Consider the following 20452-nt stretch of genomic DNA (forward strand, 5'->3'; position numbering starts at 1 on the left):
TCTGCCCAATCCTGCTACCCCACCCCCACTCACCACCAACACACACACACACCCCAAAATTCTTTGGAAGAAATGTCACACAACATGAGGCATACTTCAAACTAAAATATGTTGTTTGCTTTCAAGGCAGATTAACAGTTTCCCTTAATTTGTATAAAATAGAGAGAAATATTTAGAAGGCTTGTAAGAACAAATAAATCCAGCTCTCATCTGGTGCTCAATAAATAAGGAAGAGGGGGATAGGTAGGGAGAAGAGTTATTTATAAATCATGTGCATTTAACAACTTGAATTGAGGCTTCCCCCGAAGGAAATGAAAACTGCCTCCTTGTTCAGAGAAGTGAAGTTTATTATTTTATTTTATTAATTTACTTAATTATTTACTTTGCAAAGAGGCACCTACATTAACAAAAGGACTAGACATCAAGGAAATATAAGATCTTCATGGGAAGATCATGGCGTTCACAATTTACTGGTACAACAGTTTACTGGAAACGATTCTTTAGACATCTTAACAAAAACGAAAGTGTATATTTTAATGAACCTAGGCCAAGGGAAGCTATGAGTACAAATCCTTTCCAGGGTCAAAGGGGATCAAGACATTTGCTCAATGACTAAATAGTTTTTGACTGGTTGATTAATAAGGATGAATTTTGAATTCCTCAAGATTTAACAAGACAACAAACTAGGCTTGTTTAGATTTCTCCTTTGGACCAGCAAGAACACATTGACACAACTCCCCCATGGAAAGGGGGGACCCTCCTTCTACCCATTCCTGGGCTCCTGAACCCCCAACCCAAAGGCACACACAGCTCAGGACATACAGAGGGAACCTTTAAGGTGAGAGACATTTACTCAAAGACTTTTCTGAACTATCAGAAGGGGAGATCTAGGAGCTTTTCATAAAACTTAATATCCCCCTTCCCCAGCAAAACAAAAGGTAAATTTTGCTTCTCTGATCAGAGGGGCAGTGTTTATTCCTTTTAGGGAACCTCTGTTCAGGTTGTTTAAATGCACAGGATGTACAGATGACTGTCCCCATCTGTGCCCCATCTCCTTTACTGACCATGATGGAAACAAACGAAGTCGTCCTCCTCCACTGTATTTACTCACCAAGTCCAGCTAGTCCTTCTTTGGAAGGGAGGCTCCAACTCTCTCTCTCTCTCTCTCTTTGTCTCAGTCCTTGGTGTTTTGCTCAAGCATGTTTTAATAGCTCTCTTCCCTTCAGTCCCTTCCTTTACTCCTGAAGTCTCCACCTTCCCAACACTCTTCTTTCATTTGCCAGTACCCTCCACAACTACCATGAGGTCCTTTGCTTCCACATTGAGTCTAAATTCTTCTTCATAGCTCTCAAGACTTCCTCTTTCTTTCTCAACCTCCTTGTTATCCACTATCCCTATTATTGACTACTTCCTAGACCTCTCTCCTCTGGTTAGATCGGTTTTCTCTTCCACTGGCTGGCCTTCTCTCTGCCTACCTTCTCTTTCTCCCTTGACCCCCTCTCCATGGACGTTCCTCATCTCTCTCTGCAGAGCGCGCCTCCCCATCAAAGCCCCACCTCTCCATTACTTCTTCCTCATATTCTTCCCTTTCTCGGAGCTCCCCCAGCATGTAGAGTTTGTGATCCTCCATTTAGCACCTGGTTGGACACACCTATGGAACATTTTCAAACTGCTCCATTTGTGTGAATCTCTTCTTCCACTAGTATAATAGGCTTTTCAAAGACAGAAAGTTCATTTCCTCTGCTTACATGTATTTTGTGGCTAGAAAAATCTTAGAAGAAAATGCATGATTCAAGTGGATCCATTGACATCATTGTGTGGTGGAAAGGCCTTTGGAGTGAGACTAACCTGGATGCTGCCACCTCCTCACTGTGTAAGTGAAACCTCTGAGTCTCCGTTTCCTTACCTGCAAAATGGGGACACTAATACTTGACAGAGTTACTGTTAAGTACTAAATGTCATAAAATATGTAAGACTTCTTACATACTGTTTGGCCCATAATTAAGATATCCAGTAGATGGTAGCAATGTAAATTACTATTGAGCTCTGGAGCAGGTAGGTGGCAAGATTCAATTCGGCAAGTGAGTAGGACTCACAGTGGGAGACTTTCGACCCTCAATAGCTAACTGATAAGGAGAGAGGAAGTAAGTGTAGGCTTACCATCTCATCAGCCTCAACTGGGTGGACTTGGGCTTACCTATCTGGAAGAGATTTACTTTATAAGGTGAGAAGGAAAGACTATCCAGATGGGACCAACATACCAGAGGCTCATGCCCAGTGCTCCTGGCCTCAGAGATAATGCAGGGCCCATGTGCAGAGGTACACTGTCATGTAAGAGCAATGTCCCAGAGATGAGGAGCAGACATCTGGCCTTGGCAGAGAGATTCTCCAGGAAGCAGGAGCTAGGCTGGTGCTAGACACATAAGGAATGGCTCCATAGATTCTGCAACAAGCTGGATGCTAAGGGGAACAGAGAAATATTAGGGATATAATAATAGTAATGGACTATTCCACAGTGCTTACTATGTGCCTGCATTGCTCTAAGAATTTCTATACCATAACTTCTTTAATCCTCACAACAATCCTATCAGGATTGAGCTGGATAGTCTCTGTCTGCCCATCTGCCATTCTCTGCCTTTCTGTACTCTGCTTTGTACCCCAGAAGCTAGCTGTTAAGGATAGCTTCAGTCTGGCTCCCTTGCACTCTGGATCCCAGGTGGGTTCAGCCACTGGGGACTCCAGCAGGAGGCACACACATCCAGGAAGGGCATAACAACATCAGGTCTATACAATGACAGCGGCAGTGTTCCTCCACCGAAAATTCCCTGCAGGCAAATCTGTACTTACTCTCCATTCTGGTGACACCCCATGGCCTAGGGGCAGCATTGGCTCCCCGGTGTTGCCAGCTCTGGGGTGCTTCACTGTCCCTTGTTGGTTTCCCCTAGTCCTGCCCACTTTGGCAACAAGTCTCTATTAAACTTCTCAAGTTGAGAATGTATCTGTTTCTTGCTAGGAGGCTGACTGAGAGAATTATTGTCCCCCTTTTACAGATGATGGCACTGAGTCCCAGAGAAGATAAGTCATACCAAGTAGTGGTGTGGCTGGGACTCAAAGCAGGCCCCCAGTCTCCGAGTTGGGCCATACATTTTCCTGCCAACTCAGTCTATGAGATAACCAAGAGGTGATCCAGTGACGGACTCAAGAGTGCAGCTTTGTACTTTCACACCCCACCAGGCCACCTCCACCCATCAGGCTGGCCCGGTCTTAGTGATCCAGGCCACAAAGCTCAGATTCTGGATGTAGTGACTCACGGACAGCTGCCTCCCACTCTAAGAAAAGTGCAAACCTCTTCCCAAGCCATTGTCAATTCAGTGTTTTGTTCTTGTTCCTCTTTGCTGACCAAAACTCTAATTTAAAATTTTAATGTACAATAGTAAGTCCCTAATTGCTTGAAATTCTCCCAAGACTCTTGTGAAGAGCTAAGTCAATGCCTTCAGCCTTGGTCATCTGGAAGGATACCCAGTCCTTCATCTGTTCATTGGGAAGGATCTGGATATGGAAAGTGACCCCCTACAGCATCTGAGTCATGCTCAAATGCCAGGGAATCCAGAACCACATGGTCTACTGAAGAGCTCAGCCTAGGTCACCTGGGATCTGGTCAGCTGGGGAGGCTATCTATACTGGGGCTCGATATGCACACCACTAGCAGCATGATGGACCCCACTGCCTCCAGCCACCTGTGAGCAGCTGCCTCTGAAGAAGTGGCCTTTGATACCAACAAAAAGTGCCAACCATGTCAGAGCCGACAGACACGCCAGCCCGCATCCCCACCACAGTCCCCAGGCCGAACCGCCTCCTCTTCTTCAGAGTGGTTTTTGTTTAGCCCAGTTCAGACTCCAAACTGGACTGCAAGACTTCGAAAGAGGTGGACAGAGGACAGAGGGAGGACAGAGAAGAAGAATGCCACAGCCTCCCCGGGTCTATTTCGAGGAGATAGGACAAGGGAGCCTTTCCTGCTTCTTCATCATCTCTTCTCCTCTCTCTGAGGCTGAAGATAATTCACAGAGATCCTAATGACACTTTGGGTGTGGAGGAAGTCAAGATTTTTGCTCTGTGTCAGAGACAACATTTCATTTGGTTGGGAGAAAAAATTAAAGAAGAAAAACAATTTTGTTTTACACATCTACCCTTTTTTTTTTTTTTTTTTTTGGGGGGGGAGGGGGTTCTACTTGGAGTGTCCTGCAATCACGTTTTTTCAAATGTGAAAAAAAATAAAATGTTAGATGGATAGATTCACATCTCACTAGAAAAGAAAGAAAGAGAAGAAAGAGAAGAGACATCCAGATGAGTGTCCACCAACTCTCCCACAGAGATGTATACCAAATGAAGCCCTATTCTGTAAAAAATCACACTTGGCCATAAGATTTTGTGAAGATAGAATTATTTGATTTGGGGACTGCTTTTAAAGATATCTGGATTCTTTTCTTCCTCTTTGCCATCTTTATATTTATGGGGTAATTCTTTAATTCACATGTAATTGTTAAAGGCAAGGACTCTTGAGGCCAAACTACCAGGACTCGTATTCTGACTCAGCCACTCTGAGCTTGAGTTTGTCTGGAAGCTGACCTGAAATAAGGATTTGGGTATAAGTGGCTTATTTGAGAGCTAACATCGGGAAGCATCAGTGAGGGGTGCCTGGGTGGCTCAGTTGCTTAAGCGTCTGCCTTCAGCTCAGGTCATGATCTCAGGGTCCTGGGATTGAGCCCCATGTTGGGCTTCCTGCTCAGCAGAGAATCTGCTTCTTCCCCCGCTCTTATGCTCTCTCTCTAACTCAAATAAATAAATAAAATCTTAGGAAAAAAAAAAAGGAAGTATCAGTGAGGGAGTGGGGAGGTGATGCAGGAAAGGGAAGACAGACCATGTAATGTGCTTAGGAAGCAGGCTCCCTAGGGGTGTCTGGGGTTCTCTTCTGAGACGACATGCTTCAAGGCGTCCCATCTGAGAGGCAAGGAAGCTGGGTATTTATCTACCGACTCCCATCCTTCATTAGTTGAGGGCTGACCTCTAGCCTGTGAGCTCCCTGGAATTTCGAGGCAGAGAAGCCCTTGGGCAAAAGTGGGGACGTGCTTGCCTGCCCAGGACCAGTGGGCACTGAGAGGATGTGAGTGCAGGACCAGCAGCATCTGCTATAGTCCACCCCTGTCAACACACAGATCCATTCATGCATCTATCTTGTCACTGAGTTTTCAAGGTGGCTGGTTACAGTTTTCAGGAAAAAAAAAATTTCTAACAAGCATATGAGTAAGACAAGCTACAGTCCCTTCTATTGCAGTGAAGACCTAAGGCTCGAACTCTGCTATCATTATCTGGCTCCTCTACTCCTACCCTGGGTTCTGACCCTCAGCCAGTCCTTCTGCTGGTGTACGTTGTGTACCCAGTGGGATAAGCTAGACCTTCACCCCTGAGGGGTCTAACCCACAGGTTTGCATGTCCTAATCAGGCTGTGGTTGCTGCAATTGCCAGTTCATAGTACAGAAGCATCAAGGGGGGGACCCAGATGAGTCCCAGACATATTTCTTCCTGTTCCTACTGTGCAGAAGAAAGCCTGCTCCCTTGGGATCATCAGGGTCCATTATCCCTGCCAGTATAAAAACTTGGAAAATTTTTTGGCTTGCTGGACCACTGAGCCAAGAAGTTTAAAATGACCAGGTGACAGATGTAACTTTGGATTTAGTGACACCCTGATGATGTTCCTCTGTTTGGACATTCCTCCCACCTCCCACTCACTTCAGGAACCGGCATCTTTATTAGAAACTGAAATTGCAAAATCAGGAAGTACCATCTCCCCAAGTAGGTCACTAGGAATGATGGTGAGAGGGCCACTTACTGCTTTTATTGCCTGGATCTGAGTATCCTGCCTCCCGGGGCCAAGCGCTGGATAACATCTGAAAGACCAGTGTCCCAAGTCCGTGGCATGTGATTCCCAGCTAGCAACTCAGCTAAGTGTTTATGAGGCCATTCCAAAATTCTACTAAGCCAGCAGCCTCCAAATGATGTGCTGGGTGGTAGAATCAGTAGATCCGGTGGCTGCGTAACCATCATCTTGACTTCACTGTAAAGTGGCTTCTTTGGTCTGAGGTGATACTAAGTGGATTCCCATGTTGGTAAACTAGATATTCTGTGAGTCCTTGGAGCAAGGTACTGGCAGAGGCTCTGTAGACAAGGAAGATAAATCTGTCCCCAGTAAGCGTAAGTCTCTGTCTCCTTCTGAGGGAGACGGGCCAGCATAATCAACTTTCCACCAGCACTAAGTTGACTCCTCGAGGGACGGTACAAAACTGAGAGCTCAGCCCCAGCCTCCATCGTTAGGTCAGGCACTGAGGTGCAGCAGGAGCTGGGGTGGCCTCGAAGAGAGGAAACCCATGCTGTGGCTTCCATCCCTGTCATTCGTACAACCAAATCAGGGGTCTAGTTTTCAGCAGCCTGCCCTCCAACTGCAGCAGATGGGAGTCTCTCTACCTATGCCAGCATGGAGGACCCTTGACCTTCTCATTCTTCACTGACATGAACCTGTTATCTTCTTTCTTCAGAGTTACCACCGCAGTCAACGACAGACAACCAACTCCCCAATCTTTGTAGTTACTGTTGCCCCCAACTCTCTCAAGTGCTAGAACTCTCCCATGAGCCGGGGCATCCCTTTCCACCAGTACGCCATCTCAGTCCTTCACAGGTGAGAGTCTATATTCTCCAGCACCAAGGGTTTTCACCATCTCACTTACTGCCAAAAAGGATTCTCGTTACCTTCTGCCCAGTGAACTCTCAGGTTCCAGATCCACTTGTGGGTCTGTTTTCTAAGACCATTTCCAGTTCAACCAACTGTCTTGGTTTGAGTCTCCAGAAATAGATCCCATGACAAAGATTCGAGTGGAAATATTTTCTGTAGGAGATGACATCAGAAAGCATCAGTTAGAGAGTGATAGATGGGTGGGAAGCAGCAAACACCTGTGAAGTGAGCATTTTAACATTATGGGCAGATGCAGTTCCATCCCAGTGGGGACCTTGGAGACCATATAAAGGGAGCATGCTACAGAATGTCCCACTCAAGGGGAAAGCTTGCTGGGGTCTTTATCCACCAGTTTCATTGGTTGAAATCTATCCGAGGGCCATTCATTCCCTGGAACTTCCAACCTGCCCTGGTGCCTGGGCCACGGCTGCTCCTGTGGCCAGAGAAAGGCATCAGGTGGAGAGTCCCAAGAGCTTCCAGTAGAAAGCTGCTGTTGTAAATGGGAGCCATGAGTGCTGGGAATCTAAGGGTGGGGCAGCAATGACCTGTCTGATTTGGGTCAAATTACTTATCATCCCAATGCCTCAGTTCCCTTATCTGAGGATAATAATAGTATCTCCTAGGTAGGGTCATATTGAAGCCTATATGGGAGGTTCTAAAGTGTGTAGAATAGCTTTGGCCAAAGTGAGCAATAAGTGGTGAGTCCTCTCCTTTGGGATCTACATTCAGACCATATAAACTAATGTGGGGCTTCACATGATAGAGCCCAGGGAAAGATGATCCTTGGCTGTTTTCAAGTTCAACCAGGTTGAATGCTTCAAGTTAAGGACCAAAGCCACAACGTTATCTTCCTTTGCAACTAAAGTGACTGGCTCCCAGAGAAGAAGGGGGGGAAATTACATAGGCAAATTACTGTTTCTTTTTTAAAATATTTTATTTATTTATTTGACAGAGAGAGAGAGCACAAGAAGGGGGGAGCAGCAGAAGGAGAGGGAGCAGGGAGGGAGCAGGGAGCCCGACACGGGGCTCGATCCCAGGGTCCTGGGATCAAGCCCCACATCAGGTTCCCTGCTCAGCGGAAAGCCTGCTTCTTCCTCTTGCACTCCCCCTGCTTGTGTTCCTTCTCTCGCTGTGTCTTTCTCTGTCAAATAAATTAAAAAAAAAAAAAAAGAAGAAGAAGAAGAAACATGAATTCCCACTGTAGGACAAGTCCCACATCTTTGGTCTAAAGTTCCTAGACTTGTCACTGATGTTAGCTCCTTTCCATCTTCCCATCACATAGCCGTGTAGTCTGAGTCAAAAGTATATAAGAGATGGAGGCTGGAAGACCTGAGTTCTGGTCCCTGTGCTGTCATGACTCATTATCACACATTGGGTCCATTTCTCAACCTGTCTGGACCTTAATTTTCCCATCCATAAAATATGGATAAAATAATACCTCCATTCATTATCTTACTGATTAAATAAGAGAGTGTGTTTGTGTGAAGGATTTTTAAAGTTTAAGATGTTATTTAAAATGAGTTTATATTAAACATAATTGCCAACCCGGCAAGAGGTAGAACCTGAGCCTTGCATGTAGCTTTTGGAGATATGCATCTATGAGAATCACCTCTGGGCATGAGACGCTAGCTTTTGCTCTGGTCCCTGCCACCTGGCCTGGCTGAACCTCTTGTCTCCCTTCTCCCCTGTAGCTACCTCCCCCAGGCTCTGTCCGCATCTCTGTCCCCTCACTCTGGCCACTGACCCCCTTCCTACGTTTGTACCTTGAATTTGGTGTATCGCCCCAGGGATGGCTTGTGTCGCATCCCCACACTGCTTCTCCCTTGAGGCTCCAACTTCATCCTCTGATTTGAGCTTGAACGTCCTGGCTCTCTTCCTGCCGGAATTCTCCTCCCTTTGTCCCACCTCCCACGCTAGGACAACAACTCTGCGGTGAAGCACTTTTTTAGAACTATAGTTAAAAAATCTGAAGGAGAGAGTATGATTTTTAACCAGCTCACTTGAGCCCCAGAGTCTAATTTTCAAATTACAAAAAAGAAAATAAATCAGTTGAAAGAAGGGGGAAAAGGCGGTTTATAAGTCACATTCTGCCAGCCACAGCTACTGGGACTTCTATTTCTCTTTAAGGGCATCTGGACACATCACACGAAGGGAACCCATACTTCGAGGGAGCTAAGCCTTCAGTCACCATAAAAGCTCATGAATTCGAAATTGATTCTGAATCAGCAAACAAGAGGATCCAGTGCAAAAAGCATGAGACTGGGTGCCTGGTACCTAAGGGGGCCCAATAATATTTGTTAAGTAAGAAAATGAGAATCCCAATATGTGATTTTTAGCACAACCTTCACAACCTTCATTCATAATTATTTATAATATGGCTCTGAATAAAGGACTTGACCCCTGGGCATCAATTTCTTTATAGAAGGTAAGCATCCCTGTGGTTCCTTCCAGATCTAACATTCTCTTCAGTGTAACTGGTCGACGGTACACAACCGCACAGCTAAGGACACAGAGGTTTCCTCCAGTTCTCTGCTCAAATGTCTCCTTGTCGGAGAGGGTGTTCGCGATAATTCGATATTCGATATTAGTGTCTGCCTCCCTCTCCCATCACCCTCTGTCCTTACTGTGTCCTTCGTAGCATTAGCACGTATCTATTCGTTGTTTATTATCTGTCTCCTGCCACTAGAGTTGAAGTGCCTTGAGAGTAGAGATTTTATCTGTTGTGTCCACGGCTGTATCCCAGCACCTAAAACAACACCGGACACACGGGAGGCTCTTGACACGTTCTCGTTGAACTAATGCATGATCTCAACAAGCTACAAAGAATATCATTTGGGGAAGAATATGCGCCCTATTTAAGAAATCGAACTTTTCAAGTGCTTTTGACTCTGTTTCAGAATTGCTTATTTGCTTTGAAGTTAATGCCATTAACAGCAAACCACTATTCTCCTTTCTTAAGACTAAATCCCCCAAAACCATTTCCCTGGCGATGCTTTGCTGCCCTCATCCTGATTATTCTTCACCTTGAACGTAATCCAATTGCACACATTTATAATAATTAAAATTCCGTTTTATTTGTTCAGGCTAGTTTCCCCTGATTATGATGTTCCAAATTCACGAGTCTGGTAGCAGATCACTTATTGCCACGTGCAGGGGCTTCTGGGCCATTTGTGGACCTGTCCTAGAACAATAGTGTCGAGTGCTTCTGAGTGTCGAGTGTCAGTTCTGCACTGAGACTTAATGTATTTGAATCCTGGCTTTGCTACTTAGTACCTGTGTGATTTGGAGCAAGTTCCTCAGCCTCTCTGTCTCCTTTCATCATCTGTAAAATGGGGATAATTGTATCTGTATCTGCTCTATGTCTTAGAAGGCCGACCTCTAGAGACTTGAGCTCCTCGGCTCCCTTGGGTTAGGCCACAGGGAGGCCCTGAGCAGGAGATCTGAGGACACCAAGAAAGGGGGTTGGAATATCTGTCCTCCAGCCATCCCTCCTTACTGGGATTTGGACAGAGGCTGTCTGCCTTGACCATGGCCATAGCACTTAATAAGTAGTCTGTCTGCCATAGCTAAAGATGTGACTCTGTCCTTTTTCCTTGCTCCTTCCAGCCTGGGACATAAACAGTTTCCTGTTCCTGCTGGTTCCAGATGTATCCGTATTCCTCGAAGGTCTCTCTAATCCTATCTACACCTCTGACAGCAGTCCCTTCATTAAAAATCTCTTCAGTTCATCTTTGGAGTTGTGCTTTCCACTTTCTGCCAAATCCCAACCAAAGCTGCATGAATGCACTGCTGGGCATTACATGTGTAAATACATGTAAAACAACTAGAACATTGCCTGACGCGTTGTAAGTTCTCAGTCTGGGTGAATGATTATTATCCACATAATTCGACGAGGGAAAATCGTACAAGACTGTATATGTGACGATATTGTTCAGAAGTGACCCTACATTCTGTCTAGTGGGAAAAAACTGGCATTGTATATGGTCTTTTGCATATGATCTTAAGCAAGTTAAGAAACCTCCCAGAAGTTCATGGTTGCTGCGAGCAGATGTATATGACAAAAAGAGATCCAGGGTCTGGTAACTATAGGCCCTCATGCATGGTAAGCAGATGAGGATCTAGTACCTGCTTCACAGGGTTCCATCTATACAGGGAAGGGGCCCCACATTCAGTTTAATGCTCTGTACTTCCCATCTTGAAATTCTTTTTTAAAAAAGATTTTATTTATTTATTTATTTGACAGAGAGAGAGAGTGAGAGAGCACAACTGAGGGTGGGCAGAGGGAGAGGGAGAAGCAGGCTCCCCACTGAGCAGGCAGCCCCATGCTGGACTCAATCCCAGGACCTGGGATCATGACCTGAACTGTAGGCAGAGGTTTAACAACCTGGGCCACCCAGGCACTCCCCATCTTGAAATTCTTAATAATTTTTGCACAAGGATTCCTGCATCTTCATTTTGTACTGGGCTCCACAAATTACGTAGCCAGTCCGTGAGGGAGGGTTCACTTTATTTTTCAAATAATTGATGGCACTCTGTAATTGACAATTTTTTTTTGTATGAAACATGGATTCACAATCTATGGGAAGGAAAATGAGACTCTTAAAAGATGACATCTGGTGTTGAGACTGTATTAGTCAATTAATAAATACCTGCCAAAGAGCTAGCATGGGTTAGATGCCGTGCCAATACCTCTTTGAACCCCAAATTCCCTGCTCTGTAGCTCCAGGCTGAGTCGGTCGACACGTGACAGGATGGAACTGCCCTAGCCATGAACCTTTCAGTCATATCTGTGGTATCTGAGTCTTGGGGAAAAAAAAATAGTCTCTTATTTCATCATGGAACTGTGACTTGGATTTGGACTGTGAATCATAGAAACTCGATTAGATGAACTGGCAGCTAAAATCCTCCAGTTAAAGAAGCTTAAAATCATACCAAATCTGGTACGACTTGAGGGATGATGCTCAGCTTCTTCAGCATCCCAATTCTACAAAACTGAAAATTCAAAGAAGCACCCAGAACTCTTATTTCCTCAAGGTAACAGTTAGCACCCACTGGGGGTGCTGTGACCTTGATGGAGGGTGGAGTAAAAACAGAACATAAATGTGTCCACTTAAGGAAAAAAATGGCTCTGCTGGGCATTAGGCAAGGCAGGACTGCTTCCAACACACCCTGATGGCGCATAACATGTGCGACCCTTGGAGATGCTCTTTGTTCATCCCACACGTAGAGATAGAGCCTGAATGAAAGATACCTCCCAAATAGCAGCACATGCAAACATCTCCGGTGAGAGAAGAAAGGCTAAGAAATGGGTTTTATATGTTTGGCTGGAATCTGAAGGGATTAAATGGAGCAGAATCTAGGAGCATAGGTTTGGGGTAAGAGAGAGGTTTTACTTTTTTAAAAATGAACGATTAGGGGTGCCTGGGTGGCTCAGGCATTGAGCGTCTGCCTTCAGCTCAGGTCATGATCCCAGGGTCCTGGATCGAGCCCTGCATCGAGCCCTGCATCGGGCTCCTTGCTCGGCAGGAGGCCTGGTTCTCCCTCTCCCACTTCCCCTGCTTGTGTTCCCTCTCTCGCTGTGTCTCTCTCTGTCCTATAAATAAATAAATAAAATCTTTTAAAAAAATAAAAATAAAAATAAAAATGAACCATTAAATCAGAACACTTCTGTCTTACATTCATATACACACGTGCGCGCGCACACACACACATGCACAGAGCCAATGTGCCTTCCTTTACAACACTAGTTAATGCCTCCTCTAAGATACAATGAAGTAAAAAATTGAGGAAAATATGGGGAGGGGGAAACGGGGAGCTGATAGAGAAGGTAGCTTTCTATTTGTATAAGTCGTTCCACAGACAAAGAAGTTAGTTTTTATCTATATGATCTATAAATTCTCCAGGTGGTTTTCCCATTAGGCTGTGGGTTACTCAAGGTCAATGCTTGGTTCAAGAGTTGGTCTCCATATGGGTTTAGACTGGAAGAAAGAAATGCAATGTAGTGATCTTTTCGCCTTTCTGTGAACAGGACTGACACCGGTGTGTAACATCTTTTCCCCTTCAGATTGCCTTGGATATTCTGATAACTGAATAAAGACGTCAGAGGAGAGCTAGACACAAAGTGTGATATGTCCTGGGCTTCAAACGCTACAGTGCTGTCTCTAGATGGCAACCAGGAGATTATCTAAGCAAGCTCATGTGGTTGGTTATCTTAACCAACTCTTGGGAACAGGTACAGAGGAAAAAGGACCCAAGCCCAGCTACTAATCATGGAGCATCAGCCTTGGAAAACCCCAGAGGCAGACGGGGTGGGGAAGGCTCTCATGGACAAAAGGTCAATGGTGACTCAAAAAGGCAGCCTCATCAACATGGCCATGGCTAACTGATGTTTATTGCCAGAGTTATCAGATGGTGGTTGTGGGTTTCTATAATATGCGATGAGAGACGAGTGTGACTACTTCATATGTTAGCAAACCATCTGATAATAAAGAGTGCAATAAATATTTTTTGAGTGAATGCTATTGAGTAGGCAGGGCTATAAGAATTCACATGTTCATTATTAAAGATACTAATCTGTCACTAGAGGTGAAATCTTGTCGTAAAGACTGTAATATGCCACCCTGGGTTGGAGGCTAGGGATTCTAAGTCTGCCTTCCCCTGGGGGAGGCCGTGGTTCTTATCCTCCTTATCCTACTGTTCTTTATTTACTTCCCCCTCTTAACTTCTCTTCCCCTTCCCTTTCTGAGAGAGGAGCTAGTGACAAAGTCAGGGTTAAAGTTTATTTTACCTGAAAGGCAAGGAGGAGGAAGAAAGACCCTCCACATCTCCTCATCTCTTTTCCATCCTCCCTGTCCTATCAGCGCCTATCCCTACAATCTCCATCTTCTCCAATACCTCAGTGTCCATCTTCTCTTTCACATCCTCTTGTTTTTCCATCTCTACCTCCTCTCATCTAATTGTTTTATCACATTCAATGTAGGTATCGCCGATTAAGCTAAATAAGATCATAGGAACATGCACATTTCAGGTTTTCCAACAGATTGGATGTTATTTTATTAATGGTAATACTTAAACATAATGTTTGCCACTACTCTCTTGTTCTGACATATCTGACAGGGATATAGCCTTTGGTTTCCCATATTATTTCCAAATTTGAATATTAGAGTTTCTGTCATCAAGGTGTTTCATCGTATTTTTCTTCATTACCATAACCTATTGTTACATGAAAACAGAAATAACAAGCACTATGGAAGTTTAAAAGAAAGAGACATTGTTGTGAGCGGGGAAGCTTGTATAAGAGTTTCCACAGACGGGCAAACTTGAATTGACCTTTAAAAATGTGCAGGGTCCAAGTAGTCCAAGAAGAAGAAGGAGAGCATTTTAGGTAGAAGAAATGATGTGAAACAAGCAAAAATGTATAAGGTGTGAGAGGAGGAAAGAAAGGAGACTGGTGTGAATGAAGTACCATGTAGGGCGGCAGAGAGATATAGAGATGAAAACCATATAGGATGGCTAAATTGTGGATAATGTTGAATATCAAGCCAAAAGTTTAGGACTTTACCGTTACCTTGGCCCAAATGGTTTTGGATGCAAATAACAGAAAGCTTCTCAAAGTAGTGTAAGCCAAAAGGAGTGAGTTCACCTAAAAACAAAGGGACCTGGAGGAGCCCAGTGGCAGAGTGGGCAACTGGGTTTCCCCAAGGCTTGGAACCAGGAATGAAAAGCTCTCGGGAGCTAGAGCACAGGCTTGCTAGTTTGGAGCCTACAACTCCGCCCCACTCATGTCCTTTCCTCACCTTGGCTTATCTCTGCATATCCTTCTCATCCTTTCCCCTCTGCAAAAGAGATTTTTTGTTTGTTTGTTTCCCCATGAATATATAAGACAGTTCAGCCCACAACTCACACATTTACATCTCCTCAGTCCAACTGGCCAGCAGAAGCTACCAGCATCTTTGACTTCCAATTCCAAATTTCTGTGAGAGAGAATCTGCATGTCCATTCCTAGTACAATGAGAGAATTGATGCCATATTGAATTAATATGACTCCCGGGGCTCACCTCTGGGATAAAGGAACTCTCAGAGAAGGAATATAGGACTGCAGCCTGGGCAGTTACACTAAAGGTTGTTTTCAATAGTTTTAGAGCCACGTGAATGTTTTGGAGGTGAGGGAAGAAACAACCAAAGTGATCCTAGGAAGCTTCACTGGGGAGCAGAATGGGTTAGAAGGGAATATTCTGGAAGCAGGAAGAACAAAGAGGAGCTATTTGAATCAAGGCACTGAAAGCTTGAAATAATGTGGCTATGGTCAACCTGACAACTACTATCTAGAAAAATAAAGTTGGTTCAACAAACACAACTCTGCATTAGTCATGAGAGAAACATGTATTTCATAGCTCAGAGCTAAGCCTGGGTATATGTAAGCTGTACCATACTCACATGCTGGCAGTGGATCTGTCTTTAATCCAGTGGTTGCCCAACTTCCTGCTTTGAAGTTAGAATTTGGGTAACCTAAATTAGTAGGGGGAGACCCGTAAAATGGAGTAGGTTTTATGCTCTCCTATTCTAACTACTACCTAGGACTTTATAAATTCTCATTCCCTGAAACTGGTCAAAATTCGTTTTTCATCTGTTGCTAGTTAATTTGATAGGTTAGCTGAGGTCATAGTGATCAGTCTAAACCTCTGCATGGACAGTCAGCTTCATTCTGTCCTTTGACCACTAACCATATCCTCATGAGGCTCCATCATCAGGTCCAGTTATGAGAAGGTTGAGAGAGCAGAGACCAAAGCCCTACCCTGGCATTTGGAAAAATATTAAAATACCACCACGCCCCTGACATCTTTAGCTTCCTCCTGATTACTAATGACCTGCTACTCCCTGTGTTTACAACGGTATACAAGATGATCCTCTACAGTGCTCTAGCCCTCAGTGTTTTAGCTACATCTCCCATATTCAGACTGGCTTCCACTGGCAATGGAAAAATATTGCTGCAGGGTCTTCCACATGTGTTTTCAACAACTCTGTTAGAACAGAAAACCCCACTCAAACAAACAGAAAAATTGTACGGCCAAAGGCCAAAGGCAGGCCAAAGGAAGGGCAGTGTATTCGTTTACAAGGACTGCCATAACAAAATAGCACAGACTGTGTGGCTTAAACAACAGATGTTTTCTTTCTCCTAGTCCTGGAGGCTGGAAGTCTGAGATCAAGGTGTTGATGGTGTGGTTTCTTCTGAGGCCTCTCTCTTTGGCTCGCACTTGCATCCCTGGTGTTTCTTCTTTGTGTCCTAATCTCCTCTTCTCACATAGACACTAGTCAGATTGGATTAGGGGCCCACTCATATGACCTAATTTGACCTTAATTACCTCTTTTAAGCCCCTGTCTCCCAATGTAGTCATATTTTAAGGTACTGGTGATTAAGACTTGAACATACAAATTTTGGAGACCATTCACTCCCTCACAGGTAGCTCTGAGGTTAATTCAGTGTTTCAGGTCTAGCCTCAGACCCCAGGTATTGTCATCTGTCTGCTCAGTCGTGCTCAACATGTGGGTTTTATCCTCAAGCTAGCTCCCCTCATGTTGTAAAATGACCGCCGCAGTTCCAGCCATCACATCCAAAGGTGATAATGCCTAGTAGAATGACAAATTCTCTTTCCCTGTATGTGTATCTCTGGACAATCCTTTTCAAAAGGACCCAGGGCAGACTTCTCTCTCTTCTTCTCTCTCTCTTTTTTTTTAAGATTTTATTTATTTATTTGACTGAGAGAGACACAGCGAGAGAGGGAACACAAGCAAGAGGAGTGTGAAAGGGAAAAGTAGGCTTCCCGCAAAGCAGGGAGCCCGATGTGGGGCTTGATCCCAGGACCCTGGGATCATGACCTGAGCCGAAGGCAGCCGCTTAACGACTGAGCCACCCAGGCGCCCCGAGGGTTGCTTTTTAAAAAGAGAGATACCCACACAAAATCAGGGTCCTCTGAGGAAAAAGGAAAGGGATAAATGGAAGCCAACAATGTCTGCTGCAACAGTTTGCCTACTTGCTTCCCATGGACTATGTTCCTGAATTTTGAGCATGACTCTAGACCCTGGTGACTGCTCGTCTAGGAGCACCAGGTAAAACTAATCTTTGTACTGCAATAAAGAGCCCTATTAATAAATATCAGTTTCGGGGCACCTGGGTGGCTCAGTCGGTTGGGCGACTGCCTTCGGCTCAGGTCATGATCCTGGAGTCCCAGGATCGAGTCCCGCATCGGGCTCCCTGCTCGGCAGGGAGTCTGCTTCTCCCTCTGACCCTCCTCCCTCTCGTGCTCTCTGTCTCAAATAAATAAATAAAATCTTTAAAAAAAATAAATAAATAAATAAATAAATATCAGTTTCCCTGGGCCGACTCACTTGCAGTGAGCAGTCTTTTCCAGCTTATGCCTTCTCCTCCCCATGCCCATGACCCCAACCCAAGGTTAGCTTTTGACACAGCCAGCATCTTCTGCTCCACTAGCAATTTCAGGTCTCAGTTGCCCTGTACTAGTCGTAACAAATCTGGCTCTAGCTAGCCATTTGGCGAATACATATCATTGAGACGGAGAGGAACCGGCCAAGAGAATAGGGATCACTTAGCACAAGCGCATCACCCATATTAAGAAAATAACTTGCAAACTACGTCATGCAATGGTAGGTTACTAGCTGGGACATCCTTTACTTGTGTTGCTTAACAAAGGGCAGGTATCAGTACCATTCAGAAACTACTCCTTTACTGCTGATAATTTAATTAAGCTTGGAAGGGCTTTCTACTTTCTTGTTAGTTTCATTCTTGTATTGCCTGCATCAAGAAAGAAGAATCTGGTTCTGCTCTGTTTTTCCCACAGACCGTCCAAGAACAACTTAAAAATCTAATACTTGCAATGAAAAACACACTATTTTTTTTAATCTTCCATGAGTCTCTTATTCTTTTACAATTCAGCTTATTTGATCTAGAAATGGCTTTGCTTCCAAAAATGAAGATTAATTTGTTTTGGTTTTTGATGAAAAAACAGCAATGTGTAAATAAATAATACAAAAAGAAATCTTGCTATCTTCCATAATTTCTATTTAATATTAACAGATTCTTTCTACATATGAGCTTGCTGTGTCCCTGATACTAGTTTAAATCACTTTCCCTACCCCAGCTCTCCTTCAGCATGTAAATGCTCCAGGGGACCTAGCTCTTCTTTATGTACCTACATATATTTTTCACCCATGTCGACCAATAACAACCTTAGTCTTCTGTTTTAGGCATTTGTCTCTGATAAGCACAGAGCAGAGAGATGAAAGGGGCCTTTCTTTGGAATGAACTGAGCCAGGAAATGTCAAAGAGAGTTGATCACTGCTGGTGAACCACGTGGCGAGAGAGAGAGAGAGAGAGAGAGAGAGAGAGAGAGAGGAGCCAGGACAGTAAGGGATCTGGGAGCCAAGTCATGAGTTTAAGTGATCAAAGAAATTAGTCTTGAGAAGAAGTGAAAGCCTTGATAACCTTGAGGTGTTTTTCATGAAGAAAAAAAAAAAAGCCAATGACAATAACCACAGTAAGAGCTAAATTTTACCGAGGGCTTATTCAGATGAAGGCTCCAAAGAAGCAAATTATGCCTGATCATGAAAAACAAACATAGTCGTCTGAGACTAGAATGAATGGGCTCCCCAGTAAGCTAGTGCCCCTGGGTATTCAAATGCAAACCAGCTGCTCACATCTCAATAATGCACTAGAAAGGACTTACCTCTTGCCGTGGGATGTTGGACTAAAGGGTTTCTGATTTTCCTTCGTGCTGAATCCATGGACCATTAACAGTTAGGAGAGCTATTTGATTCATGGCATTTTCTTAGAAAACATTTAAACCAAGCTAAGCTCCCCACCCGCCCACCCTCCACCCCGACACCACTTTTCCCATCTTCTTGTCCTGCCCTGCGCAGCATTCATGGCGAGAAGAGAGAAGGCGGCTCAGTGGGCAGTCCTTTCCTTCATCCACACAGAGCTTTCTCCACTGCCCCAGGCACAATGCCTGGACAAATTCTGACCCGTGTAAACCTTGCTACCCCACCCCTGACACCAACAAGATCAGACTTTGTAAACAACCACCTTAAACCTTCCTATGGGTTTTCCTGACTTTCACAGACAGGCCTCCAATCTGTTATTTCTTTGAAAAATAGACACTACTTCATCTCAGGATATCTGCTGTGCCTCTTAGTGATCTGCTCTATAGCTTTAACTATAGCCAGCTGGAACAGAAATTTGCCAAATTAATGCTCAGAGTTGTTGCATGCCTAGTGATTATAAAACTAAACTGAAAGAGTGATAGAAAAAGGGCCTAGAAAAGACTCTCTTAATCTAGCTCAGAATGGCTGGGTCAGGATGATTTCATGGGTTATTTCACTCCTAATTTCTAGATTGCTGGATAATTTCAATAAAGATGATGCTGGGCAATTACTGAGTCAGCGACACACTTGAGTTACTGCCTTTACGACTTTTACAATGGAGCAGAGAGGTGAGTCACATTTTATTGCAGAGCACTTGTGTCTGTTAGAGCTTCAATCCATCCCACCATGAAAAAGTCAAGTACGAAGAAAAGATATCCCTGGGAAGATACAATAGAAGGAAAATGATAGAATATCATCTTTATCTCCAAGCTCTGTTTCGTCCACAAATTATTCTTAACCTATCTATGAATGTTGTAGACAGTGAAGATGATCTCAAAATGTGAAACATGTTGTTGACCTCATTTAATGGAATACGGTAAAGCATCTCTTTCTCTTTTTTAAACTGCCAAATCGTGTTGTCTAAATCTTATGTTAGATCTCTCAGTTGTGAGCAAATACATAAAAATAGCGTTCCACTCTGTAGTTGGGCCTAAGCCAATTAATGAGAACAAGGAAATGACTCAGTGGAGAGTCTGAGATACTCTATATTTTAGAATTCACATTATCCCCCCCCCAACACACACATGCTCATTTAAGAATGAACTTGAGCAAGACCTCAAAAAAGGATATGATGCTCCCTTCACATGGATACCTATGATCCAAAGAGTCTCCAAAAGACAGAAACATGTCCAGTGACAAGGACACACAAGCAGAGTGAATGCTTCCCCATGCAAACTACATCCTAACGATTCACTGTTCCAGAATTCTTTTTCAATGCCTTTTCAAGTTTATTTTATTCCACAAATGAGAGAGCCTCTTGGGGTGATAATTTGAGCTTAATACCTCTCTTTAAACATTTTTTGGGGCTCCAATTAGTGAGCTTAGGGCTACTAATTTCCCCTTTGACAAAAAGGGTGAACTCTAGCTCAAAACATTCATCAATAGCAGGAGCAGTGAGAGAAGAAAGGGGGGAAGCTGGTGATAAGGATGCTCCATCATGGGTGCCTGGGTGGCTCAGATGGTTAAGCATCTGCCTTCGGCTCAGGTCGTGATCCCAGGGTCCTGGGATTGAGCCCCACATCAGGCTCCTGGCTCAGTGGGGAGCCTGCTTCTCCCTCTCCCTCTGCTTCTCTCCCAGCTCATGCTCTCTCTCTCTCTATCTCTGTGTCTCAAATGAATAAATAAAATCTTAAAAAAAGAAAAGGATGCTCCATCATGTTTAAGAAAGCAACATTGGGAATTCAGAACAACAAATCTTGAAACTGCCTGTCCCTGGTGTGTTCTACACAG

General features: G+C 44.2%; 1 pseudogene; it reads right to left on the bottom strand.

The window, feature by feature from the left end:
- Positions 1 to 3493: 3493 nt before the first annotated feature.
- Positions 3494 to 18590, bottom strand: LOC118006371 (annotated as a pseudogene).
- Positions 18591 to 20452: the final 1862 nt, after the last annotated feature.

Source organism: Mirounga leonina, unplaced genomic scaffold (assembly GCF_011800145.1).
Source record: "Mirounga leonina isolate KUSES-001 unplaced genomic scaffold, KU_Mleo_1.0 Mir_96, whole genome shotgun sequence".
NCBI lineage: Eukaryota > Metazoa > Chordata > Mammalia > Carnivora > Phocidae > Mirounga > Mirounga leonina.